At 44.1% G+C, this 9,738-nt stretch overlaps 1 pseudogene; it reads right to left on the reverse strand.

Annotated features, from left to right (window-relative positions):
- Positions 1 to 9,153, reverse strand: part of LOC8030038 — a 68,110-nt pseudogene extending 58,957 nt beyond the window's left edge.
- Between the last annotated feature and the right edge of the window lie 585 nt (positions 9,154 to 9,738).

The raw sequence follows: 9,738 nt of genomic DNA on the forward strand, positions 1-9,738 counted from the left end.
AAGGCGTGGGAAGATGCAAGGCAAGGGCTCGCGACTCAGTGTGGTGGCCAACCTTGAACAGCGAGCTGGAGCAACTGGTGGGGACGTGTGAACGTTGTGCCCAGACACGAATTCAGCGCTGCGAGCCGCTTCTCGGGACTCCTACACCCGATCGCCCCTGGCAACGCATCGGGGTTGACCTCTTTGAGCTTCAAGGACGCAACTATGTGGTCATGATTGACTACTATTCCCGTTTCCCCGAGGTGATCAGTCTTGCGACCACAACGCCAAGCTCAGTCATCGCGGCTATGAAGAGTTCCTTTGCCCACTTTGGGATTCCGGAGACTGTGGTCTCGGATAACGGTCCGCAGTTTTCGTCAACGGAATTTGCCTCTTTCGCAGCCTTGTATGGGTTTGCCCAACGTACGAGCAGCCCGAGATACCCGCAAGTAAATGGCGAGGCAGAGCGCATGGTTCGAACACTGAAGGAGCTCTTCGTGAAGGCAGAGGATCCGCACATGGCGTTACTGGTGTACCGGGACACACCCGGAGTGACCGGCTACAGCCCTTCGGAGCTGCTCAAGGGTCGTCGTCTCCGGACCAGGCTGCCAGGGTTACCTGCATCGCTGATGCCGAAGTGGCCGTCGCCAAAGCTCGTCAAGAGCAGGGACCAGAGCGTGAAGAGCCATCAACGCAAGGACTTCAACAGGCGTCACGCCGCCCAGTCACTGCGCCCTCTGGAAGCAGGGGAAGAGGTGTGGGTACAAGATATACCGTGTGCTCCATGCAGCTGTGCGCTGAATACCGGACTCCCCGAGAAATGCTTTGTACTACCAGACCCTCGCTCTTCAAATCTGCGACTGGGCACTTTATGGCTCCGTCACCCTAACTGTCAGGATTTGTGATCATAGAGGAGGCTATGGTAAGAGTTAGACTTTACTGTCTAGTAGTGCGGTTAAGGCTTTGTTTTACTCCGACCGTTGAGGGCAGGGAACGAAGCGTAGCACCTTGAGTGCGCCTTTGATTGGCCAGCGAGCAGGAACTCGACATCTGCGACCATTCAGTATAACTGTGCGCTGCGCCGTGTTTGCTACGGTCGGCGTTAGAGAGTAACCAAGCCTTTAGCATCTGTCATTTTGGGACCTGGATTCTTTAACAAAGGCCAGAATTAAGTAATCGGGGCAGGTCCCGTTGGCGATGGTTTATTTGTGTTTTGAGGTACGTGACCAAGGAGGTATTGCTGGTACGCGGGTAGTATGCAACTGAATTAAGCAAAGATGACATTTAATTCTGCTCCCTACTCTGCATTTTACTTTGGGTGCATTTCGACGTCACAAGTACAATAATAGGCCGAATGTTTTGCCGCAGCTGGAGCAGACAACGGTAATTTCGCAAACGCGGGTTGCGGCAGTTCATTATACTCGTGCGTAGGTACACACACCGATATCCGGACGCGCCGTGAGACTGGTTTGGCATTACCGCAGTTGCTGCCATTGAGGGAGCGTTGCGCGAGACTGATGTGCGCACGTCTCCTCAACACTTGCCCTTAGTTGGCGAAGCGTTGAAACAGGGAAGTGGAGATCTGTGCGTGTCTTGCATAGAGATTGATTACTGTCAAAGCCTGACGATAGCAAAAGCAGAAGCGGCCGTAGCTTTGCAGTACCGCGCCCGCTTCACACTAGGGGGGATATTTCGGCGCACAGCTGTTTTAGGTGAAATCCTGGTGAAGACTTTGTCTTTTAGTGCTCACTTGAAGCATTTGACAACACCAGCCAGGCACTTCTTGCTCTCACAATCTTTCACGCCCCCCCCCCCCCCCCCAAACTACAACTCCCTACGACCTCGCCTTTTGTTAAGACTCCCCACCTGATTGTGCTCCTCCATGTGGTTATGAATGAGCGTGACGACCGCTTTAAACAATCAGAAGGTTGGAGGGAAACGCATGACTTCTCTCCGTAGGACGCGTAGGTAAAAACGCTTGGACGAACATTTGTCATGGGACTCGCTCTGACGTGCTGATATGATCACTGGGGCCCCAGTCTTCGCCGTCTTCCAAGTTATGGAGATAGCAAAGGGGCCACGTAGGTTCGGTTTCCGAAATGGTCAACTCAGTGTTCTGCAGCTTTTTGTGCGGTCGCGGTCGCCGTTTTTCGTCGTAAACAGCCGAAATACGTTCGTGCCAACTTTTCGGTAATGGCCGCTTTCTTCCTTGCAGTCCATTGAAGCGTGCTGTGTTTGTTAGATTTGGTTCCATAAAAAGACTGCTCTTCGGGGACAGCTAGACTTTCGCTAAATATGGGAGACCTCCTTCTTTCTCAATCTTCTGTTTGTGTTGCTCTGCGCTGCCCGAGCCGGATTATCCATCCATTAGAAATTACATGGTATTATATTGCTCTTTCATTAGTAAGTACACTTCAAACATGCTTCTGATAGTAGTCCTGCTTTATCTTAATCCCCTTAGTTAATCTTGTTTGATTTACGAATTTCGCTTGGCATGAAAGCCTTGTCGATTATTTTTAATAATTTTCTTTTTGTTTTGCAGAGACGTTCGACTTTTGAAAATGGGTCGAGAATAAGCTGTGTGTAATTATAGTGGTTTAATCAACTTCTGGGAGCGATCAAACACAATTTTGTTTGTTCATGTGTTATTCGCACGATACTGCGCCAATACTAGGCCGGTGGCGAAACGACGGCGCGCCAATACTGGCACGACACTGCCATGTATGGCCGTATTGCCTGGAAACAGAGATGATGACATCTGACCGTCGTGTTTCAAATTATTATTTAATTTAATTTTATTCTCGAGCGCGTGGAAGGGCAGTTTCGTAGCACACCAGAAAAATGCCAAACTTCGGTAAGCCTCTGGGCTTTCTTAGTCACTTTTGGCACATTTTCGGCACTCCAGTAGCTAGACAGAGAAAAGCCAAATTTTGGCACGCCCCGAATCCCTAAATTAATATTTACTTTGGCAGTTATGACTGAATTATGACACTTACTTAGGCACTCCTATGGCAGGCCAGAGGAAAGTGAAATGTTGGCATGTACGAAATCTCAAAATTAGGGGTTACTTTCACAGTTATGGCTCACTTATGGCACTTACTTTGGCACTCCTGGGGCGGACCCGAGAAAAGCCAAACTTTGGCATGCCCTGGTATTGCCCAACTAGGGCTACACTTAAGAAATATACTTTGGCACTGATAAGCGCCATGGAAAAAAGCATATCAGGGCCCAAGTTAGGCCCTCAGATTTACCACACGTTTGCCCCAGTTGGGTGTTTCTCTGGCGTGCTACCTGATGTAGGGTTCGGATCGTCGGCATGTCTGATAATTACCCGCAATATGTTAAATAACGTTCTAGACAGTGAAAATAAATATGATTCCATTTAAAATTATGCTTAGCATCGTTGAAAAAAACAAAATCTTAATAGGTGAAATATAAACATTGTGGAACACCTGAGAAACGCGGTGGTTTCAAAAGTTAGCAGTTGTGAAACAAGCAGAAGCATTGCACCTGCTGCACCGGTGACAACGTCAGAGAACCGCCATGCTTCTCCACGAGCTTTATCAAAATCTTTGTGAAGATATTTGACTCAGTGGTTTTTAATGACGTCCAACAAGTTTCTATCCTCTTGGTTGGTACGTTATGTTTAGTTTCATTTAAACACTTAACTAACAAAGTTGCTCTGCTTATTCCTATGGTGACGATTAGCCCCCGATATCATGCGCCATTTTCTGTATAACTCACCTTAACAGATAGCATTTGTATAGCTTTGACGACTTTGTAAAAACAAGCTACAAAACTTACACATTCCTATTGTGCGATTGTATTTTTATAACTTCATCAAAAAATAAAATGCATAAAGCGGATGCGATTTTCGAGTGTTGTCTTACTGAATTCATAAATTCCTTAATGTTTAGATAATGCATAGCTATATCACCACACTTTATTATGAGACCAAACGTGGGACATATTCTAAAATATTGTATTTATTATTCTAAATGCAAACATAGTTCTGCATAACAAAGATAAAGCACGAATAAATGTATTGCTAAAGTGTGAAGACATTGTAATCGTTTTACGCTCATATATAAATAAACGTTCAAAAATATGAATGAATAGACGAGCACTGCATCGTCTAATGTTTAAAAAAGTTGAAAAATCCATTAATGTCAAAGGAGAGAAAAGATAATATCTTGCTGCTTTTTTCGACTGATATCGTTCATATAATATGCGTCAAGAAGGGGATAGAAAACCGATAGGCCGGAGTACGAAACCAAAGAATACGTACAAAAATATTCATTATGGTCCAAGAAAATACCTTTTGTACTGTCTTAATTTCTATTTAAGGTCCAAAGTTTGCGTGATACTTAAGCATCGATTGTGAAGTAAACGCAGAAATACGCATGCTGCGGGCAATTAAGACAATTAATTTAGTAATGCCATCATAATTGCTGTGATATATTCCTCTCAACTCTTAACAATTCATGCCTGAGTCAGGACAGACTCACTACATACAGTATTGCGTAGCGCTGCACGAGGTAACATCATGCTTGCGGCTTTTAATCTCTTAATTGAGAAAAACAAACAAATTTAATTTTTAATATATATATTCCTCTAAGCGAACGCAAAAAGCGACTGACACACAATCTTTTGCAAGGCTAATTTGAGATGTGCAAGAAGTAAAATGTATATTTTTATTTCTTAACGCGATCCTTTTTGGCTCTTGAATGAATATATACTTGCTACACTCATCTTTACTTACCACGTAACTGTAGTTCATGGCCGCCATTATTGTAGAAACCATTTCGTTCTTGAGAATTGTATAGTAGGCAGTGCCCTGGTAGAAATCTCCTGAGTTCATGAACAAGGCATCGGGGTGTTTCTCCTTGAGTCGTTTTACCTGTAGACAGATTAACAAAATGCTCCAGATTAACCCAGCTTCAGTGATAAACTATGGCGGTGACAAGACTTTTTTTTGGGACTTGTTATATACCGGGTTTTTTAGCGAAGATTGTCAAAAATCGTTCAAAATAATCCGTTAAGTAAAAACAAACACTTTACGTGAAACAATGCCATCAACGGCGATTGGTTTGCAAGAATAAACAAATGTTTAAAAAATCTAAAAAAAATTCGAAAAACGATGGTTTCAAAATTTAATTTTTTTATTTGCTTCATTTTAATGAACATTTTTCCAATAAACTTCTTAAGCTGTGCACTCCGGCCCAGTGGCCTGCTAGAGAGTATTACGTAAGAATAGAACTGTCAAAATGAACGCCCCCTTGAAATCATCCACGAGGGAGAAGCAGCGCTCAGTAATCCAATTTGCGGGTACAGAGAGCGAGAAACCTACGGATATCCATCGCGAAATATAGAAGCACTGTATTTACGCCCTTACGCCACTTTGACACGTGCGCGACTAGCGTAAGAAACTCCCAACCTACTGGCACGTCTCGCTCCGGCAGGGCTAACGCTTCGATGACAGCTCATTCAGTACCATACGTTCGATTACTTTTGCATGACAAGTGGCGTGTCACCATGAATAAAATTACAAACAAAATTAAACATCAGAAGTGATAGGTACATGTCATCATTCACGATATTCTGCAGTGCCATAAAGTATCCGCTGCAGTGCGTGCCAAGAAAAATTACGCCAGAGATTAGGGAGCGCCATGTGGATGAGTGCGAGACGCTGCTCCAACGCTATGAAGCTGAGGGAGATGCTTTTTTTACGCATTGTTACAGGGACGACTCTTGAATCAACTATGCACAGCCAGATATAAAGCGCGCATAAAAAGAGCTGCTGCACACTTCGTCAACAAGATTTCAAGAAAGTTCCGAATGGTTCCGTCGCACGGCAAGTTTATGTTCACCGCCTTCTGGGATCATAAGTACGAATGGTCTTAAATTTGATTAGAAAGGTGCTCAACGTCAGCAGAACATTGCATTGTGGACTGCACGAGAACCACTTCAACTTCGTGGTGGACTCACAACTTAAGTTGAGAGTACGCCACTTCTTTGTCTATTTCTTTGTCCTATATTTCTTCAGCACTTCCGTCCAACGATGTATGAACTAGCCCATATTTCAATCTGAATACAGTTTATTTCTTCTGCAACGGGTTCTTTTGCGTGCACTAAGAATAATACATATCAGGTGTCTCGTACGTCGCTCTTATTGCGGCCTCAGATTGCCGCGATCGGTACTACTCCCATGGCAACCGTAGGGGAAACTATCATCCGAATGTCTTTAGAGGCTTCTTTCCCTCAGCCGGACATGCAAAAAGGATTTGGAAATTTTTAGATCTAAAGTGTGGCAGCGAGTGGAAAGGCACCGAGACTGTATCAGTATTTGGGATCCCAAACAAGTCTCCTTGCCAGAGAAGGTGGGAAGGCGTACAAGGTTGATCTGCGACTGGCTTGCCAAACCCTGGAGTTCATGTGGGCACAGCTAAGAGTTTCTTTGCCAAAGAAGAAAAGAGCAAGTGTACCGTCTCCCAACAAAGTTCTCGTCTTGGGACGAGCGCAGGCCCCCAGGAAAATTACCGATGTCCTGGACCTTGGACCGAAGTTCAGCCTCCAGTCCACTCCAAAGCCCATCGCGAAGCTCTGCCTGGCGAGAACCCTCGCAGTCAAAACAAAATCAACTTAAGCTCCTCACGGCTGAGAAGAGGGTCCTTCCAGAGGGGCTCGTAGTCTTTCCAGAGGGGCTCATTTGTGAAAGTTCCCACACTGCCATCATCAAGAACTCCAAACAAGTGCACAAGATCTCCCTCAGCGAAGTCAAGGCGTCGGCCAAGGCCGAAAGTGATAGCCTGCAGCTCAGCCAGCTTATGAAGAAGATACAAGCTGCCAAAAAACTCACCATAGGTGTGTTTTGTTGTGCCAAGACCCACAAAGAAAACTGCCCGTTTAGAACATTAGTAACGGAAAGATGCGTGGCAGAAAGAAGGGGGGATTTCCTAAGGGGGGATTTCCTAAGTAGGAAGTTTCCGGGTCTTGATTTGCACGACCCATTTTTCGAGGAATTCAGAGGCGTTCATTGATCGTTTGGTGACGAGCGACAGGACTTCAGCAGAGGCTTTTTCATGGACGTCGAGGACCTTTGTTTCATTCCATTCCGCATGATAAGCTTTATCCAGCGGTGAGAAAGTGCATTGAATAAGATGATAATATCAGCTTAGAAATTCAAGTGCTGTAGGTAAGCAATTTTTCATCGAGCTGCTCGAGTGCTATCTCAAATCTACCTTTGTGTCTTTTAGGGATAGTCTTTACGTTCAAAAGTGAGGGATATGTATCGGCTCCTCTAAGGCACCTGTAGACTACGATATTCTTTAGCTCAGTATAATAAGGCAATAAGCAATGACATTGTACGGATGGAGAACTTCACAATTTGTTGTTATGTGGCAGATAACTTGGTGCTCGATGCGAAGTCTGTTAAAGTTGACATAGTAGTAAACAAAGATGTACAAACTGTATCCCCTCTGATTCACATGGCGTTCACTCATGAAACCATGACAACGGCAAGGCTGCAGCTTTTAAAATTAAGCCTTTGCCTTAGAAGTGACAATGTGTGCTGGAATTTTCAACCGCGAACAAAGAAAGGGGTCCAGCAGTTCACTTTTGCTCATTCTAAACTTGTAAAAAGGGGCAGAGTGTCGTGCCTAGTGAGTGCCTCGCTAGCAGAGTCTTGCCACCATGTCGCGGAAGAGAGCTGTTGTTGGCAGGTTTACTGTCTTAAGCGAGGAGGATACGCCGATTGGTTTTTTAAGGCGAGGTAGCGGATACCCTTGTTTCTAAGCTGAAAAAAGAGAGGACACAATGGCTCTAGCTAGGAGAAAAACGAGACCGGCGGTAGTCACGTACATGCATAATCTGTTCCACAATTTAAAAAAAAAAATATGGCTTCATACTTGGAGGTGCTGGTACTCTTTCTGCAACAAATAATCTGTTCAATATATGTTCAAATATAAATAAAGAAACAAAATGTGCCAAGCTGTGCCACAAGGAGGACACAAAGTGGTTCGTAGACTTCGCCGTATTTGTGGTGTACAACATTCCCATGAGTTGTGGAAAATCGTATGCCGGGCACACGGGTAGATGTATTAAAGAGAGGGCAAGAGAACAGGCATGGTCTTTAAGACAGTCCCCATCAGGCACTATAACAGTGCACTGCGATAGGTGCCTATCCAACCCCTGAACTAGGAAGAACAACAATTCTCGCCAGTTACGAAGACAAAACCGCCCGATACGTTTTTAAGGCATTGTGCATTAGGCAGCAAGGATAGGGCACATGTGTTAGTTCATCGTCAACACACCGGAAAGATAAAGAGCGTATCTTTCTATGCGAGCAGCGAAATAGGCAATATTAAATGTATATGTGTGTGTGTGTGTGTTTTAAAATAAACCTTCAGTTGTGAATATGCCACATCTTTGTCTTTGTCTTCGTCCATGTTTCTTTGGCGCTTTCGTCCTACAACTTCAAGTTTGTTATGTGGTCAAACGCAGTGGTTTGTTGACCTCTGGTGTGTTGCAGCAGAACCACAATGCGCGATATCATGCAGCACCCGCCATGATTGAAAAAAAGTCGTCTGTACGTTTTCTGGGTGTTCGGATCCGCCATTCTCAAATGACCTAGAACCGAGGGACTTTCATTTGTTGAGGCTCTGAAAGCATTTATCGGCGGTATGTTGTTTTGTACAGAGGACGAGGAAAAACCGGCGTTCATCGTGCTTTTGGTGTCACGAGCAAATATTTCATATTCAATAGAATTTCAGAACAAACTAAATAATATTACATGATACTTTATCAAAATGTAATGAAAAGACGGGACACGTTTCTAGCAAGAAGTAACTACGTCGTTACTTCGTTGAAGAACAAAAATACTAGATCTGAGTAACCCGCTCCTGCAAAGAGTTACGTACATGTCTGTATAGAGCCATACCTTTGCCACAATCATTGCGACTCCACCAACACATTTTGATTCATTTTTTTTTGTTTTTCCGAGCATTGTCCCCCTAGCTTGTTGGTCTCTTCAATGTGCGAGTGAACGTCGTTTGTGTGCAGAATCGTGAGTTCAAATGGCTCGTTGTCCGAGCCTAACGTCACGCTTACATGCCACGCCAGAAGAAATGCGAACAACCGCCATTTCTTTAGAACGGCAAGCTTCTCAGCAGCCTCCTGTATCGAGCAAAGAAGGGAAAGTGTTTGTGATATCCTACAAAGCAAGTCTTTTGAAAAAAAATATATATATTTTGCAGTATATTGGAGGAGGCGGTTAAATCAAGAAGCCGGGCACTCGCAATTATGTATGATCCCTAAGCATAGATCCAGTATCTGCATTCTCTTGCTCAATAATACGAGGAAGCGAACGGACAAAGGACACGTTTACATTAATTCATGTACGGTGCCTCCAAAGCATCTCCGACTGGTCTTTTTAGCGGCCTATTCCGACCTTGCATCCAAAAGTAGTGCCCAAGGGGCAATAAACGACGCCACGGATGCCGGAATGGCTTACTGTCGCATGTTGCAATTATTAATGTACAATTTCCCAAAAACTGAAACACCCTAAAAACATATTTTTATTAAATCTTTCAGAAAAAACAAATTGGAATATGGTACAATTCAGCAAATTTATTGATTTACCACGACCTTAAAAAAATTACTTTGAAAGTGACAGCATGTAACAAATTTTATCATAAAAGAACGTACACCTTGACAAAAAAAACGATACCTCTTTCGGTATATGGAAATATATCATGATCC

Source organism: Ixodes scapularis, unplaced genomic scaffold (assembly GCF_016920785.2).
Source record: "Ixodes scapularis isolate PalLabHiFi unplaced genomic scaffold, ASM1692078v2 PGA_scaffold11__112_contigs__length_91849675, whole genome shotgun sequence".
In the NCBI taxonomy this organism is placed as follows: domain Eukaryota; kingdom Metazoa; phylum Arthropoda; class Arachnida; order Ixodida; family Ixodidae; genus Ixodes; species Ixodes scapularis.